Below are 19,718 nucleotides of genomic sequence, written 5' to 3'. Positions count from 1 at the left end.
AAGTTATGGCAAAAATAAATCACGTCATCTTATTTGTGAGTAAATACCAACTACAGTAATAAAAAACAGCATCCATCCAGAAACACTCATCTATATATTAAGTTATCCAGAATATTCACTGGGATATCATTACGGCATTATGGTATTACGTCTGTGACGCCATTGCGGCGTCGCGTCTGACGGCATTACAGCATCGCATCTGTGACGTCAGCGTTGGGTCTGTGACATCATTACAGCATTACATCTGACGTTATTATGGCATTACGTCTGTGACGTCATTATGTCTGTGACGTCATGCATAGTGATAAGTTAGACATCTATGGATGAGTACGTAATCCCGGCATTCAGCACTCAACCCGTCCCGTCACTTCACTGACGGCAGTTGAACACCATAACCCATATATCTGACTCTACCTGACAATGTGAAATCCATAGGCGATGGGCTGAACGCCAGACAATCAGAGTAGGGAAGACAGATTTAGTGATATGGCGGTGTGGTAAGATGGTGTTACGTCTGGTACGTCATTACATGTAGTGCTAGGCTCAGCCTTTAGGGTGTATTATTCCTGGCTCAATGGCAATTGCATTTTGCAACTCTGGAAAAAAAAAAAAGAACAAAGTATGATCCCTGGGAAAATTAAACAAATCCATATTGTTTTTCGCAAATAAGGTGCATACTAATAAAATTAACACCAACTTGTGAGCAATAATCAAAATGTTTCTGGAATAAATAAATAAATTGAAAATATTGACAATCAATAAACTGTATTACTGTTGTGCAACATACTGTTACGGTTTTTAGAACCTTCACTAGTAAATATTCATAAATGTTTCCCTTATAAATGTTCCCCTGTAAATATCCCCATCAATTGGCTTGTTAAAGATCGCACCCTAGTTAGTCCATGTACAACACGTAGCGAACCATAGGACCTCTCTGTAGTTATTTCATTATTATGTGTTTCAGTTAAGGACCTGTTTCCAGTAGTTGAATCTGCGTTGCATTAATCAAATAAGATAGGCCCCTTTCAATCTCCCCAATCGCCTCACCCACGTCTCCGCAAAGTAACGGTCGAGCAGCATTCGCTGCCCCTTGTCTTGGTTCGTTTGATTGCCCCCAAGCCGCCATTAGCCATGCGGTCAAGCCGAGGAAGAAGGGGGCGGAGCCGCCAGATCACGGGCTTGGCACGCCGACGCACCACCCGAGGCGGGGCCAGCAAGCCCCCACCAGCCAACCAGGGCTGACGAAAGACCATCGCGGGCGTGGCTCCATGAAGCGCGGATCGATTCCAACACGGGTAATATAAGCACGAGCATGAAGCCTTTTGAGGGAGAAGGCAGAGAGATGTGATCCAACAATCGGGTGAGAAGGTACGAGTTGAGTGAGAGGGTTCAAGAGTTGCGAGAGGGAGACGCGTGAGAAGACGGAGCATCCCATCCCATCGCTATATGCAACGTGCGGTGAACAATACGTGCTCGCTGCCTGCCAGGGTTTTCCCGCCACGACGCGAGTCGACTCCTGGAGCCGGACCTCGACGCCTACCGTCTGCCTGGGCCTTCTCATCCCTTCTTCCAGTCATTCCTGCCTGCTATTCCCCTTTCATGTAAGTCTGTTTGTCTGTCCTGTTTGTTGTCCTGGGGAATAATATAAGACTGCTTAAGGCTGCCCTGTGTCTTCTTCTTCTTCTTCTGTATATTACTTTCGTTTCTTCTTTGGTTCTTTGGTTTTGTAATAATAATAATAATAATTCATTTATTTTGTATAGCGCTTTTCCAGAAGCCCTTAATAAATGTCTGGTATTTCTTACCCTTTTGGTTTCATTCTCCTCCGATCGCTTTAGTCCTTTCTTTCGATTGAGTACCTGTGGCAGGATTTGGCCAACCGCAATAGTCGGGTTTAGTCTTTTGTTAACGGCTCGAGCTGCTGGTTGCTAAACCGCTCGGCAATTACCATCTTGTCCGTGGTTCGAGCGGTACTTGTCTCCCTGTTTTGCGGAAGGATTGGTAAAGGTATTCGGGAGAACACCTTGACCAATAACCCTGACCAATTTCACCCTGCAGAAGAGCGTTATAAGTACCAGGACCAGAGACGGCCAGCTTAACAGGCCAAGGGGATTAACCCCCCCCCCCCTTGGTAAGGGGAGTGCCGTCTCTGAGATCCGTAACAATTGGTGTTGGGGAGTGGGATTTGAGGCCCGAACCAAATTTTTAAAACATCAAAAAATTTGGTCAAAATTTGGAGTGGCCGAAATTTTATTTAATACCACGAAATTTAAATCGTGCCATGGATAGTCAAGGTGATCGGATGCCGGTAGGGGAGGTAGAAGAGGGGTTTGAGGCAACCCAGGACCCCAGGGAGGAGGAGAGCAATGAGGATGCGGTAGAGGGGGTTGCAGGCGCACAAGATGGCGGCACCTCGCACGAGATTAGAGGGGCACAAGATGGCGCCGCGCACATGGTCACGGCAGCCGAGCCCGCGGAACCAGTGAATCTGGACCTCTTTATGATGCAAATAAGGGCCCTTATGGTCAAGACGAGTGAAGACATGAGGATAGAGGGGGACAAGGGCAGAAATGAGGGCCGATAATGAGCAATTGAGAAATGACTTGGGTAACCAAATTGGGGAGTTGAGACATGACATGGGAAGCCAAATAGGGGTGCTCGAAGGCAAATTAGGGGGCCAATTGAAGGACGTGGGTAACCAAATAGGGGAAGTAAATGAGGGGTTAGAAAGGGACAAGGCCACATATGACATAAGGGAAATTGAGAGGGAGGTTAGCCGCAGGTTGAGCGAAGCGGTCGCGGGGGTACGCGACGAGGTAACACGGTTTGAGAAGCGCGGGTTGAGCGAGGTGGAGCAAAGCACAGGTAACTGGACCGGGGTAGAAATCGCGACCGGGGTATGGGGGAGCCGGCGAAGTAGAGAAAATTTCATTAGCGCCCGCGGTCGTTGAGAAAAAAGAAGCAATAGTGGACATTGGGTTAAAAGAAACGACCAAAGCAATGGAGGAAATTGGGCTTGTAGAGACGGCAGAATTAGAAAAGCACCAGCAGAAGGGAGAAATGGAGACTGTACAAAGTCCATGTTCACATCATGATGCTGTGCTTAACCCAAATGGAAGTTTGCAGGTGGTGGAGCGAAGAGGAAGAAGCGCCCAGGTGAGCAAGGTGGTATATGGTGCTAAGTGGTTTTGCGGGAAGGTGTTTAGCGCAAAAAGATTTTTCGCGCGCTTGGGATTCCAGCGTAACCCGGGCGCTCGTAAAAGGTCTGTGGTGCGCTGTGTGAATGGCAATGGCGCGCGTGTGAGGAAAAGGTGTGTGAAGGTGAACGGCACGCGTGTACGAATGGCGTCGGAGCGCGAGTGTGATACCGGGTGCGAGCGAGAATGCACGTCGGAGTGTATGTGTGGTGAGTGTGGCACGGAGAGCGAGATGGATGAGGAGCGGGTGCGAGGATGCACACTTGGGATGGATGGAGAGAGTGTGCGAGAACGCACACATGGGTTGGTTGTGGCGTGTGTGCGGGAGGGCACATCGGAGCGCGTGAATGGGTGGATGCAAGAGTGCACCCCCAAGAGTGGTACGAAGTACGTACCGGGGGAGTGTGCGCAAGAAGGTGCGCGAGAGGAGTGGTGTGTAACAGGGAGCGCGGTGGTGGAATGGACGGAGTGTGTGGAATGCATAAGAGGCGCCGAGACGCCGGGTTTTGTGAGTATGAAAGGGGTCGCATGTGGATGTGAGCATGTACGGGGAGCGTCGACGTTAAATGGGATAGCGGTTAGACCGACGTTTAGCCGAAGCGGGCTCTCGGTCCGTGCCGGGCTGTGTGTATTGCGGGAGCCGGTGGGGATCGGTGCCGCGTCACTCCTGTACGGAGTGCCGCACACGAGCCGGGCCGGGCCCCGCACTGCACGGTCGCGTCCTCGCTCTGCTAAGCGGAGCGGGCGGCCCGGTTCGAGGGAAGGTAGGAAGGATCGGAATGGCGCCCCCTTGTGGTTGTGGCGTTCCGGCCGGGCAAGGTTGGCCCACCGCACATGGGAGCGAAGGGCCCCACACCGAGATGGTGCTTTAAACCTTGGCCCAACCAAACCTCCTCACCTGAACCGAATGCCGGACGGACCCAACCTGCAGAAGACCAAACCACCCGTATACATTGCGCGGCTTTGCTAAGCCGAGCTTTGCAAATGTAATGACGCACCGAGGCTCGAAGGTTAATGGACGATGGTAGGGATAGGGAATACGATTGGCAACTTTGATGGGTAAAAATGATTGGCAGTAGTGATTGTCAAATTTGATTGGAAAAAAATTGGATGGGCAAAATTGATAGTGAGAGATGCCCGATGTAGAGGGATGGTAAATCCACCATCCCTCCCATCACCGGGCACATGAGCAGTAGTTTATGGGGTTATGGTGGTGAAAACTCTGCAGACCTGGACAAAATCACAGACCTCACTCTCTGCAGACCTGGACAAAATCACAGACTGGTCAAACAAGTGGAACATGTCTTTCAATCCTGACAAATCTCACACTCTTACTATGTCTCTCCGAAAAGATCGACTGGACAACCCTCCCATCTACTTTCTCAACAATCCTCTCCAAGAAGTTCTGTCGCTCAAGATTTTGGGTCTCACTATCTGCCATGATCTTTCTTGGGAAAACCACATTTCCAAGCTGGCCTCCAAAGCCAGTCGCCGACTGGGCATCCTCCGTCGTGCGAAGTCCTTCCTCGGCACACCTGAGCTCCTCACCACATACAAGGCTTTCATCCGCAGCTCAATGGAATACTGTTCTCCCCTATGGGCCGGTGCTCCTGCCTCACACCTAGCTCGGCTTCACGCTGTTGAAACCAAAGCTTTCAGAATTATTGGAATCTCCCGCGATGAAGCTATCTCTGAGGGCCTTTCACTCACTCACCGCAGGCAGGTAGGTGGTCTTTCTGTCTTCTACCGACTCCTCTCCGGCCTTGCACCCCCAGCTCTCTCTGTGCTCTGTCCCCCAAATATTCCTACAGGTCGCACAAGATCTGCCAGCAACCCTCTGATGGTTAAACTGCCGAAATCTCGGCTCTCCGCTCACCTTCACTCTTTCATTCCTCTTTTCTCCCGCCTCTGGAACAAACTCCCTCACTCCATTCAATCCCACTCCTCCCTCCAGGTCTTTAAAACAGCTGTTCACCACCATCTCTTATCTTCCCCCATCCAAAACCTTGATCTTTTCTACCCCCGCTAATTCACCCCAGATCCACCTTGTTTGAAATTCCAACTTCTTTCCTGGAAGTCCTGGCAGTGTCCATATGTTTTATACCTCTCCCACTGCCCCCTTCCCACGCCCCCCCCCCCAAAGCCCTCGCCCTCTCTCAGATCTCTCGATGTCTCCATGTCTCTCGGTCCCTGCTCTCAAATGTTGTGTTTGTGTCCTTCCCCCTCTCTCCCCATCTTGTCTACCGCTCCCTATGTTATATGTTTTATGTGTCGGTTTGTCTTTCTGTGTGATTAATGTTCGCTCTTTCACGAGCCTCGATATTGTATACAAAAAATAAAATAAAATAAAAAAAAAAAAAAAAAAAAATCACTCTTTTCAACCAGTCACTTTCAAACTTCCTCAACACATGACCAAACCATCTCAACCTGTTTCTCTTCACAGCATCCATCACAGGCTCTATTCCCATCATCTTTCGCAATTCATCATTTGTCTTGCTCTCTCTCAACGATACTCCACACATCCACCGAACCATTCGCATTTCCACCCTTTCCAGCCTTCGTTGCTGCTCTACGTTCATAACCCATGTCTCACTCCCATAAATCATAACACTTCTCACACATGCAGCATACACCTTTCCCTTCAGCTTCAATGACACTCCCCTCCTCGTCAGCACGCCACTCAGTTCCCGAAACTTCTTCCATGCACATCTCACTCGAGCAACCGTTGGCGAGTCTGATCCACCTTCTCCATTCAGCATGTCTCCAAGGTAACAAAATGTTTTCACACCTTCCAGCTTCACGTCATCTCCAAGATCCAACTCAACATTTCCTCCATCTGCATCTCCCTCTGTGCACACCTTCCACTTGAATGCAGCTGCCACACTGGTTAATGACCCTCTCAAACCACTACATTTTTGATGAACCCACTCAGCGCATATTGTACATTGAATGGAATTCACTCCGACACTCTTCCTGCACACAGCACACGGCCACTTCCCAGTTCTTTCCACCTCACCACATGCTTTACCACCTGCCATCACCTTCGTTTTTCCGATATTCACCTTCAAACCTTTTGTCTCCATACATTCCTTCCACTTGTTCATCTTCTCCTTCAATCCATCCATACTTTCTGCAATCAACACCAGATCATCTGCATACAACTCCCACGGTAAACCCACCTTTACGTTCTGAGCCAGCACCTCCATCACAGCTACAAATAGTAGTGGACTTAGTACCGACCCCTGATGCACTCCCACCTTCACCTCAAACTCACCACTGTTCCCGTCCTTCGTCCTTACAGCTGTGCGCGCTCTTTTGTACATTGCCATCACAACTCTGATCAACCATTCCTCCACTCCTAACTTCCTCAATGCCCATGTCACTACTTCACGTGGAACCCTATCAAATGCTTTCTCCAGATCAACAAACCCAAGAAACAACTTCTTCCTCTTCTCCATATACTTCTCCTGCAACTGCCTCACAATAAAAAGCACGTCTGTCGTTCCTCTTCCTGGCATAAATCCAAACTGCATTTCGTCAATCTTCACTTTCTTCCTTATCCTCCTCTCCAACACCCTTTCCAATACCTTCATTCCATGCTCCAATAACTTTATCGCTCGATACGAGCCACAGTCCAGAGGGTCACCTTTCACCTTGTATAGAGGGACGAGGGTACTCAGTTCCCAAACCACTGGAATGCGGCCTTCTTTCACCACCAGATTGCAGATCTCTGTCATTCTCTTCACACCCCAACTTCCCGCTGCCTTCAACATATCTCCCACAACTCCCGTCGGCCCTCCCAATTTTCTACTCTTCATTGCTTTTATCGCTTCCTCAACTTCCTTCTCGGTTATCTTCTCTGCCGGTCCTAAAACTGGGTTACTCTCTATGTTGCCATCCCATTCATTCTCTGCATTCAACAGTATTTCAATATATCTCTTCCATCTTCCTTTAATTCTATCTGGGTCCACAACGATTTGTCCCACTTCATCCTTCAAGCAACTCACCCCCATCACATCACACCTCTCTTTCGCTATTTGCTTTGCAATCCTGAATACCGCTCTCTTCCGAATCCAAGCGTTCTCCGAACATTTTCCTACATGCCTCCTGTGCCTTTGCTACCTCTTTCTTTGCAACCTTCTTGGCTGCCTTATAACTTTCATGCTCTGCCTTTTCTGCCCCCATACCCTTCGCCTTCTGCCACTCCTTGAACTTCTTCCTCTTCTCGTCAATCTTCTTTCCAACTTCATCATCCCACCACCATGTTTCCGAGTGACTCGGTGGTCCTTTTGTCCATCCACATACCTCACCAACGGCTCCCAACAGACTATCTTTCATTGACATCCAACCACTTTCAAGCTCAACCACATCATCCTCCACCATACTCAGCCTCTCTTTTAATGCCTCCCTCACTGTCACCTCTTTCAACCTCCACACCTTCATTCTCGGTTGGTACTTCACCCGCCGAGCTCTCCTCGCACCTTTCACCCTTATGTCGCAGACAACCAAGTGGTGCTGTGAAACAGCCTCCTCCCCCGGGATCACCTTTGTGTCCTAGAGGTGCCCCCTATCTCGCCTACGCACCAGCAGGTAGTCAACGGTTGTCGTCGACTCACCTGACGTGTATGTTTAAATCCCTTCGCACCATCTGCAGCCACTCACCTGAGGTGATGATATGACTCCACACCATGGTTGTTGTTGTTTTTTGTGCAAATGTTTGGAATGGTGAGACGCATCATGACGTGGGGGTGACATTGTGCTTGTTTGTTCCATCTCTTCCTCCTTATGAGGAATTGATGAGAAATTGATGAGAAATTGGGCTTGATGGCAAATTTGGATTAGAGGGATTGGTAACCAATTTGGTATTAGGGGAGTTATGGGGAAGACGAGACAGTAGTGACGAATTTGTAAATGTGTAGAGTTGTGTAAATATGGGTTAAGGGGCAAGGGTAGATTAGGTGACAGCCTGCCTGGATCGATACACCACCTTATGGACCGCACGACTTGCGGCCTAGCACCACCATATGGACCACACGCTTCTGTGGCTAAACACCACACACTGATGGACCCCACTTGTTGGGGCCTGGCCCCTCTGCTGGGACCGGCCATGATGGCCAGAGAAGAGTTGGCTTGCGGACCACGGTGAGGTGGCCCCTTTTGCCCTACAGGTGGACCACCCATAGTTGGCCCCTGTGCGCCCTCAATAAAAATGGACGCGTTGTGTGCCTTTTTATTATTTGCAAATAGGCAGCAAGCCACAAGAAAGGACAACAACAGGAAGAAACATCGGACCAGCAGAGCAGAGGGAGCAGAAACAACAAGAACCCGGTCAACAGTTTGTGTTTTTTTATTTTAAATGTGTGCAATGAGCACTGGATGGTGCTTTGTGTGTTTCATGGTGTTTATTGGTGCTGATTGGTGCTTTGTGATGCTCTTGTGCTCGGGGGTGCACTGCAATATCAATTGTGCAACCCCGGGCACTTGAGTATGGTGTATCGGTGCAGTGCAGTGCATGCTCTTCCTCTTTTTCAGATCTTTTCTTTTTGTCTCCCAAAATGACAGGTCCTGGGTTGCAGTGTAAATACAAATTAGTGTCTTGTAAATAATGCTCCCCACCGGCTTCATGTATAGTTTGAAGACCATTCCGCAATTCGGTTATTCTGTGGGCGTGAGTCCGTTAGGTAGGATGCAACGTAGCAGGCGGGACATACGTCGTTGTTTTAAAACTGTCGCACTCAAAGGGTAAGGTTAACAGTAGAGGGCTACGACAGCTGAGTGTCAGATTAAGTAAAGTTAGTTCGGGTCAAGATGACCCAAGAGGAGAAACCGGTGCTGTGTTACAGTTTTTAGAACCTTCACTAGTAAATTTTTGGAAATATTTCCCTTATAAATGTTCCCCTGTAAATATCCCCATCAATTGGTTTGTTAAAGATCGCACCCTAGTTAGTCCATCTGTAACACGTAGCGAACCATAGGACCTCTCCGTAGTTATTTCATTATTATGTGTTTCAGTTAAGGACCTGTTCCCAGTCGTTGAATCTGCGTTGCAAATAAGATAGGCCCCTTTCAATCTCCCCAATCGCCTCACCCACGTCTCCGCAAAGTAACGGTCGAGCAGCATTCGCTGCCCCTTGTCTTGGTTCGTTTGATTGCCCCAAGCCGCCATTAGCCATGCGGTCAAGCCGAGGAAGAAGGGGGCGGAGCCGCCAGATCACAGGCGTGGCACGCCGACGCACCACCCGAGGCGGGGCCAGCGAGCCCCCACCAGCCAACCAGGGCTGACGAAAGATCATCGCGGGCATGGCTCCATGAAGCGCGGATTGATTCCAACACGGGTAATATAAGCACGAGCGCGAAGCCTTTTGAGGGAGAAGGCAGAGAGACGTGATCCAATAGTCGGGTGAGAAGGTACGAGTTGAGTGAGAGGGTTCAAGAGTTGCGAGAGGGAGACGCATGAGAAAACGGAGCATCCCAATCCCATCGCTATATGCAACGTGCGGTGAACGATACGCGCTCGCTGCCTGTCAGGGTTTTCCCGCCACGATGCGAGTCGACTCCTGGAGCCGGACCTCGACGCCTACCGTCTGCCTGGGCCTTCTCATCCCTTCTTCCAGTCATTCCTGCCTGCTATTCCCCTTTCGTGTAAGTCTGTTTGTCTGTCCTGTTTGTTGTCCTGGGGAATAATATAAGACTGCTTAAGGCTGCCCTGTGTCTTCTTCTTCTTCTTCTGTATATTACTTTCGTTTCTTCTTTGGTTCTTTGGTTTTGTACATAATTAATAAATGTCTGGTATTTCTTACCCTTTTGGTTTCATTCTCCCCCGATCGCTTTAGTCCTTTCTTTCGATTGAGTACCTGTGGCACGATTTGGCCAACCGCAATAGTCGGGTTTAGTCTTTTGTTAACGGCTCGAGCTGCTGGTTGCTAACCCGCTCGGCAATTACCATCTTGTCCGTGGTTCGAGCGGTACTTGTCTCCCTGTTTTGCGGAGGGATTGGTAATGGTATTCGGGAGAACACCTTGGCCAATAACCCTGAACAATTTCACCCCGCAGAAGAGCATTATAAGTACCAGGACCAGAGACGGCCAGCTTAACAGGCCAAGGCGATTAACCCCCCCCCTTGCTAAGGGGAGTGCCTTCTCTGAGATCCGTAACAATACATACGTTATGTTGTTCAACTACTGTGAGCAAAGCGGCTGGTTCATTGCTGGTTGGATAGAAACAAAGAGGGCATAACTGTATATCAATAATGCCTAACTTGTAAACAGCATTCGATTATTTATAACCAAAATTAAAGATTCCTGAGATTCATGTTGTTTTCGAAGAAAATACAAATACAGTACTTGTATGACAAGTGCCCACTTACCATAACCTAAACTTTAGCAGCATAGTACAATTCCACATAAAGCTCAACATTTAAAATATAATACCTGTCACAAGTCATTTAATAAGAATACATGACCAAAACCTCAGAGGAAACAATTAGAATGAGTTGTCGACAGCATTGAATGGTTACCAAGCACCAAAACACCCAGGGACATGCAACACGGCCTTGTAGCTCATCAAGGGACTTCATTCTTTGATTTTATTTTTTGAACACAAGTCTAAGGCTCGTGGCGATCTCCAATTAGAAGAAAAAAAACATAACAACATACTCTCTAAAACTTCCCAAAGCAAAAAAGGCAAAAACATTCAAATAGGTGCAAAGGAATAAAAAGTATTACCTCTTAATAATGAATTTTGTAACATTATGACGGGAACAAGGAAAAAAACAAATGCAACAAAACTTGGGAAGAAAACAAATGTTTTACAAAATATCACGTGCACGTGTACACACACCAAGCAACTTTTACCTGGAATGGTGACTTTTACCAGAAAAAGGCCTCCAAAGCCAGTGTATGCTGTAGTTAGCAGCAGAGGAGCCCAAATTGATTATGCAGTGGACAGTTCTGGCTTTTCTCCCACAGAATGGAAACAGTCTATATATGTATATTATTATTATTATTGTTTTTTTTATTTATCCACCAACACTGGATAAAATATATGAAGATGAAGATATATATATATATATATATATATATATATATATATATATATATATATATATATATATATATATATATATATATATATATATATATATATATATATAATCTATCTATAATTCCAGTAATCTCTGTGTGTATGTTTGTATGTTTGTATGTTTGTATGTATGTATGTATGTATGTATGTTTGTCTGTGACCGCTGTTTCTCGACAACCACGGGTCCGATATACTTGAAACTTGCCAGGTATATTGCTGGGGACCCGAGGATGTGCCTTTTCAAGGTTTCATATTAATCGGAGAAGTAGTTACCGAGCTATGTCCAAAAAACGATTCAACCAATCAGAGAGCAGCGAGCTATCACGTGTGCCGAACGTGGCGAACAGACTCTGCCTCGGACGGCACATTTGAGAGCGTATTCATTTATTTCACGTTGGAAAACTATGTTGCCGTTAAACTATGTTTTAAAACTAATTAAAACTAATTTGCGATTCATCGTAACTGCGATTTGCGACCTTCCGGACAGTGAAGACTGCACTTCTGGCAGCCAATCACAGAACGCGTTATTGCGTAGGCGTGGCCGATGTGAGAGCGAGCCGAGCCGACCGCGTGCGCCATTACGGTTCGTAATTCGATTTCTTCCGGAGAAAATAATAATTTCTCGATTTCTTATGCGCATTATTTCTCCCAATTCAGTCAGAGCGAAGGGCGGAAGCGAAGAGCGTTGTTTTTTTTGTTTACGGGCGTACGGGCGTACGGGCGGGGTAGAGCGTACGGGTAGCGTTATTTTTTTTTTTTGGCAAGGAACGGGCACCCACGTACGGGCATGCCCTAGTATATATAATAGTATCTAATTTGGTGTTCGTTTTTTAAAATATATATATAATATATACATTAATATAAATATACACAGTGCATATCAAAAAAAAGGTTTCAAGGGGTTAATATGCAAAGGTTATTGAGTTTGACAATTTACATGTGGTTTACCAATTATGAGGAGATCTTCAGCTTTCCATTGATGCCTTTCATGCAATGACCGAGTTGGTGTCACACATGACCGAATACATGTTCATTGAAAATGACAAGTTCAAATCGCATTTTTACAAGTTTGGCTAATCGGTGCAAGACAGTTTTAAATGGACGCATTACTTGTCGACTGCCAAGTTGATTATGTGAAATTGTTAAGCTGGTCTGGTAATCGTTGGTTGCGTCATCCTTTGTTTAAGATGGGTATTTAAGATGGGCCTACAGTGTATGGGTTTAGAGACAGTCTGAGTCATTCAAAAGATGGTTCAACTTACGACTGAACAGCGGACCTTCGTGGTTACAACCTTTCACCAAACTGGAAGTTTTCAGTGAACTTGTGATGCGTTCAGCGAACGTTTCCTAGAACGGGAGCCTCCAGCAGACAAAAGCATCTGGGCGAATGTTAGAAAATACCAAGAGCATGGCACTAGCCTCAACCGCAACAAGGAGAATTCTGGTAGGAGGCGCACTGGGCGATCGGAATTGAACATTGCAGCAGTAAGGCAGCAAGTTTCGGAGCATCCTAGGGATACCAGCGCAAGACAAAATGGGACGGGATTGCCTTAGGCAACATTCAACCGAATCACAAGACTGGACCTCCACCAACATCCATATCTGATTCACATCCGGCATCAAGTTACGCCAGGGGATTTTGCCAGGAGGCTGGTGCTTGCCAGATGGTTGTTAGCACGTTGCAAAGCAGATGTCAATTTCCTGCGGTATCTCGTTATCGGCGACGAAGCTGCTTTCGACATGGACGGCAAGGTCAATACCCATAATGTTCTTGAATATGCACTGACAGGCCAACCCCTGGAATTTAATTTTGACACCAACATGAATCGACAAAAGTGGACTGTTTGGTTGGGACTTTGTGGACGTGGTCAGGTGATCGGGCCATTTTTCTTTCAAAGGAATGTCAATGGTAACAGGTATCTGCAGATGATCAATGATGAAGTTTTACCGCAGCTGGAGGAGAACTTTGAGTGACAAGTTTGTGGTGTCTTCAGATGTCTCTGGTGGGCCAAAGACAGGGCCCCAGCACATTGTCTTATCGCTCTCCGAGATAGACTGAGGGAACTCTTTGGAGACCGAGTCATCGCCCTCAACCATGCAGTGGCATGGCCGCCAAGATCATCTGACCTCACACCATGTGAATATTTCCTTTGGGGACATTTAAAGAACAAGGTGTTCGCAACTCCTCCCCTTGATCTTGACGAATTGCAGGCCGTATTCGACATGAAATGGATGCTTTGCGCAATGACCCGGCTATGGTGAGACGAGCAGTTCAGGGCATGCTCCGCCGCTGAGCTTTGTGTTGAAAGGGGAGGTGGACATGTTGAAGGTGTGGGTGCATAAAGGCCAATCATTCCTGAGAAAAGTTCACATCTGACGTTCATTTTGCACCAATTATCCTGACTTGCATCGATTAGCCAAACTTGTAAAAATGCGATTTGAACTTGTCATTTTCAATGAACATGTACTCGGTCATGTGTGACAGCAATGATGCATGGAAGGTATCAATGGAAAGCTGAGGATATCCTCTTAATTAATAAAGCACATGTAAATTGTCAAAATAAATAACCTTTGCATATTATCCCCTTGAATTCGGATTACCTTTTTTTTTGGTACGCACTGTATATACACACATACATACATATATATATTGTTGCGGTTTTGATTGGGACTCCATTGACCAATCACCATGGCCAATCTCGACCGTGGAGGAGCGTTATAATTTCCAAGATCGGGGGGGGGGGCAGCTTAAAAGACAAGGGGACTAAACCCCCCTTGGTAAGGGGAGCGCCGACCCCGAATCCGCAACAATATACATATATATATACATATATATACATATATATATATATATATATACATATATATATATATATATATATATATATATATATATATATATATATATATACAGTGAAACCTTGACTTACGAGTTTAATTCGTTCTGTGACCGAGCTCGTAACCCAATTTGCTCGTTTCTCAAATTAAATTTCCCCATTAAAATGCATTGAAATGCTATTAATCCGTTCCAGCCCGCCAAAAACCACACCAATTTTTTTTTAAATATACAGTATATATAAAAATATCTCGCGCTTTATATTTCACCTGTATACAGCATACAAGTTGGCAGGATGGCCTGGACTGGAGGTACGCACACTTGACTCTAAACTGTCCAGCCTGGGTTTGAATCCCGACCCAGCTATAACCTGTCATGGGTGAATCACAGGCAGGGTGATTCATCAATGTGTGTACCGCTAAACTGGGGGCCCCGTTTGCGTCCCATTAGTTGTTGGATGTTAAGGATCTCACCATGTTTTCCACAAAGAGAAGGCGAGCTATCTCCAGCACTCTGAACAAGTTGTGGCCTGGCATGCTCTTCTCCTCTGCCGTTATATACGTCCTCCTCGGCATCTTTTTCCAGAAGAGCCCTGTCTCGTCACAGTTGAAGATTTGCTGGGGGATGTATCGTTCGGCTTCTATCAGTTCGGCAAAAGTTATAATAAAATCTTCAGCTGCCTTCACATCCGAGCTTGCTGCCTCACCATGCCTGACGACGGAGTGAATGCCGGTCCTCTTCTTAAAATTATCAAACCATCCCCGACTGGCTTTGAATGACTTCCGATGCCTTGTCCGTTGATGTTCCCGCCGTCTGCTGCACCAAATCCCCGTAAATGTCTCGTGCCTTCTCACACGATGCTCTCGGTCACGGTATCTCCTGCGAGCTGCTTCTCCGTCAACCACACAAACAACAACTTCTCCATCTCTTCATGGATAGAGGTCCGGAGCTTTGAAATAATCTTAACGCCCTTGGCTGGCGTTATAGCCTTTATCGACTCCTTCTGCTTCAAAATCGTACATATCGTAGAAGTACTACGATCGTACTGCCTCACCGAGTCGACAACACGCACACCTCGCTCATGTTTTTCGACGATTGCATGTTTTATATCCAAGCACATCATCCTCTTCTTCTTCTCAGTACTGCCCTTGGCACTCAATTTCTTAGGACCCATGGTTAAAACTAAGAAATTTTCCAAAATAACCAAAATGCGAAAACAAAGCAGCAGCTATATACGGCAGAGATGCTTGCACGGCAAGATAACCACGTGACCTGAACCCACCTGGTGGCGGGTGGCGTAAGCTCCAAAATAACCAAAATGCGAAAACAAAGCAGCAGCGATATACGGCAGAGATGCTTGCACGGCAAGATAACCACGTGACCGGAACCCACCTGGTGGCGGGTGGCGTAAGCTCCAAAATAACCAAAATGCGAAAACAAAGCAGCAGCGATATACGGCAGAGATGCTTGCACGGCAAGATAACCACGTGACCGGAACCCACCTGGTGGCGGGTGGCGTAAGCTCCAAAATAACCAAAATGCGAAAACAAAGCAGCAGCGATATACGGCAGAGATGCTTGCACGGCAAGATAACCACGTGACCGGAACCCACTTGGTGGCGGGTGGCGTAAGCTCGTAACTCAGATCTCCGCTCGCATCTCAAAGCAATAAACCGCCCGAGCGACGGCTCGTATCTCGAAAAACTCGTAAGTTGGTGCACTCGTAAGTCAAGGTTTCACTGTATATATATATATATATATATATATATATATATATATATATATATATATATATATATACATATATATATATATATACATATATATATATACATATATATATATACATATATATATATACATATATATATATATATATATATATATATATATATATATATACAGTCATTTCCCGTTTTAAGCCATTTCGACCTATGTCAAATCCGACTTTACGCCACTCTTCTAGAGTAAATTTCAGTTCAGCGAACGTCATTATGTGCGACTTTACGTCACTCCTACGGACGTGAAAAAAATTAATTTTTCCTTAAAAATATATTTAAAATAAATAAAATAGTACATAAATTAACAATAAAAGAAGCTAAAAAATTTTTTTTTTAATACAATAAAAAGCACATTAAAAATATTTTAAAATGTACATACAGTATACTGTACATACGCGCAGCTGCTGGTTCTCATTCAAAGCAGAGGCGACGTTCAGTATTCCTTTACTGTGTCTGTTAGCCATGGGTCCGAAGAAGGATAGTGCTAGTGTTTCCAAGCGTAATGTGGTTACGATAGAAGATAAGTTAAATCTGATTAAAAGGTATGAAAAAGGTGAAAAAGTGTCGGTGATAGCGCATAGACCTTATCGCGAATCGGAACCGCAATGCGTCATGGGATCGGAAAGGGGCAATAGCGCCGCCGGCGGTCGCTGTCACTTTGACAGACTGCTTGTTTACATTGACACACTACGTGATCCTTACCACTTTAAACTACTTTTAGGACTTTTTTACTGTGACAAATTAACAAATTAACTGTCAACTGTGATCAGCTCATGAGCCAGTATTTGCAAGCCAAGGACACCGTCGCAAAACTGAAAGCCGCCATTGCAGTATGTAACAAGAAGCTTACTGTTTCGGACATAGCAAACTGTGATGAACTTGTGAAACTTTATACAGGTTTACGTAGTTATAATAATAATAATAATAATTCATTTATTTTGTATAGCGCTTTTCATGAATCCCAAAGGCGCTTTGACAGAGTGCAAAACATAATGCATAACAAAACATGAAAACAACAATTGCAAAAAGACAAGAATCAATAGGGAAATATTTAAAGCAAAAGGAGGGAGAAGGAGAAGTGATAGTCAGGGGTTAAATGCTGTGGGTTGAATGTTGAATGCAGTGCTGAACAGGTGGGTCTTGAGTGATGTTTTGAATGTGGTGAGTGAGGAGGAGTCTCTGATGGTGTGAGGTAGTGAGTTCCAGAGGGAGGGAGCAGCGATGGAGAAGGCCCTGTCCCCCCAGGATCTGAATTTGGTCCGGATGGGGGGGGGGTCAGGAGGTTGGTACCAGCAGAGCGGAGGTTGCGGGTGGGAGTGTGTCTGGAGAGGAGGTCAGCCAGGTAGGATGGGGCCAGGTTATGGAGGGCTTTGTAGGTCAAGAGGAGGATTTTGTACTGGATTCTCTGGGAGATGGGGAGCCAGTGAAGCTTGTAAATGACGGGGGTGATGTGGTCACGGGTCCGGGAATGGGTGAGTAGACGGGCAGCGGAGTTCTGAATGTATTGGAGTTTATTGGTGATAGTTGAGGGTGAACCATAGAGGAGGCTATTGCAGTAGTCCAGACGGGAGGTGATGAAGGCGTGGATGAGGGTTTCTGCAGCCGTGGAGGAGAGGGATGAGCGGAGACGGGCGATGTTTTTCAGGTGAAAGAAGGCTGTCTTTGTGATCTGTTTCGTGTATTTGTCGAAGGAGAGGGTTTGGTCAAAGATGACGCCAAGATTCCGGATGAGAGGGGAGGTGGATACTGGGATACCGTCGATGTTGAGGGCAAAGTTATGGGTGGATTTTGTGAGCGTTTTTGGGCCAATGATGACTATTTCAGATTTATCACAGTTAAGTTTGAGGAAGTTGATTTGAAGCCAGGATTTTATTTCAGAGATGCAGTTTGTCAGGATAGAGTGGGTGTCGGTGGAGACGGACTTGGTGGAGATGAAAAGCTGGATGTCATCGGCGAAGCAGTGGAATTGGAGACCATGACGGCGGATTAAGTGACCGAGGGGGGACAGGTAAAGGATGAAGAGGAGGGGGCCAAGAACTGAACCTTGGGGGACACCTTGGGGGAGGGGAGCAGTGTGGGATTTGCAGTTATTGATGGAGATGAACTGGCGTTATGACCTGTTTAAGTGGTTATTAGCAGAAGTATCCCCTCATGCACAGAACCTTCATTAGTATAAGGGGAAATTATCAATGGAAGACAAGACCTGGCAAATAAACAATACTACAAAACCCGGAGTTAAGCGATCTCAATCTTTAGAGGATCAACTACTCATGACACTCATGAAGCTTCGGCTTAATCTTCACGAGGAGGACCTCGCATTTCGCTTTGGATTAGGACAAAGCACCGTCTCCCAAGTTTTGTTCGCAAGTGTACAGCCAATATGTCAAGACCTACTCTCAAGTGCCTTGTTGGTATTACACCTAGCAGAACAATTTCATACATTTCCAAACCTACAGGAGGAAACACGTCGGACAAAAAAAATTGTAAAGATGACGAACATTGTAGACAAGTTCCAGCCCGGCGATATTTGTATGGCCGATCGAGGTTTCAACATTCAGAAACTGTTCTTGCATAAGCAGGTTGTTTCTCTTCTCCAATGGGAACCCCCTTTTCCCTCAAATATTTCTTTAAATCGCTGGATTTTAATGCCAAAAAACGCTGAATTTCTTTCACATTAGCCATCTTCCTTTCTGTAAACACAGCGTCGATCGTAGACAGACGCTTCCTCTTCTGGGTTCGTGTTTACGTTTGCCCCCTTTTCGATCCCATCATGCTTTGCGGTGGAGCGCCCTCTGTTGATATTTACCGATTCAGGATAAGCCCGGTTTGACGTAAACGCCCGGTTTACGTCAAAAACCGAGTTACGTCACGGCTTATGGAACCAATTAATGACGTAGGCCGGGGTATTACTGTACACACACACACACACACACACACACACACACACACACACACACACACACACACACACACACACACACACACACACACACACACACACACACACAACTAACACACACACACACACACACACACACACACACACACACACACACACACACACACACACACACACACACACACACACACACACACGCCTTAGGGCTGCCACGGTCGACGGTATCGACCATCATTCATGATAGGGAACGTATTCTCGCATACGTCACTGAAAAAGTGCCGCCGGCTAAGACTGCTAAAATGTGTGTTTGTGTTCAGAAGAGACGCCATGTTTAAGGTGAATAACATAATCTTATTAATTTTATTTATTATTCTTTACAAATTCATTTATTAATTGTGTTCATTACTCATTAAAAAATATGACCAAAATGTGTTTTTAGTGTTCTTTAAGGTTTAGCGATAGTTATATACTTTCGCGAGTTGTTTACTCTAGTTTTACGGTGTTTGTCTTTATTTTAAGGCATTACGCCCGGTTTATGTCAAAAACCGAGTTACGTCACGGCTTATGGAACCAATTAATGACGTAGGCCGGGGTATTACTATATATATATATATATATATATATATATATATATATATATATATATATATATATATATATTGTTGCGGATATGGGATTTGGCCTCCATCCATATCCGCTTGTAAATATTCCCCTATTTCCCCAATACTCCCCAACTATCCCCAATCCCCCATTCCCTAGTCCCATTGTCTGTAAACAACACTCTGTAGAACCGACCTTCCCCTTTTTCCCCCATTAAATGTCGTGCCCAGGTTCACCGCATCTCACGTAGACAACTATAGGACATCTTGCTAGTTATTCTTAGTCTATGTCAGTTAAGGACTCGTTTCCATTAATTCTGACTCT

General features: G+C 45.9%; 1 protein-coding gene across 2 annotated transcripts in view; it reads right to left on the bottom strand.

Annotated features, from left to right (window-relative positions):
- Window positions 1–19,718, bottom strand: part of REXO1 (RNA exonuclease 1 homolog) — a 99,838-nt gene that overhangs the window by 77,347 nt on the left and 2,773 nt on the right. The gene's annotated exons all lie outside the window — the stretch shown is intronic.

This window comes from Myxine glutinosa, chromosome 1, assembly GCF_964187855.1.
Source record: "Myxine glutinosa chromosome 1, kmMyxGlut1.1, whole genome shotgun sequence".
In the NCBI taxonomy this organism is placed as follows: domain Eukaryota; kingdom Metazoa; phylum Chordata; class Myxini; order Myxiniformes; family Myxinidae; genus Myxine; species Myxine glutinosa.
Note: the sequence above shows the minus strand (reverse complement) of the source record. Positions and strands in the feature narration are given on the sequence as shown.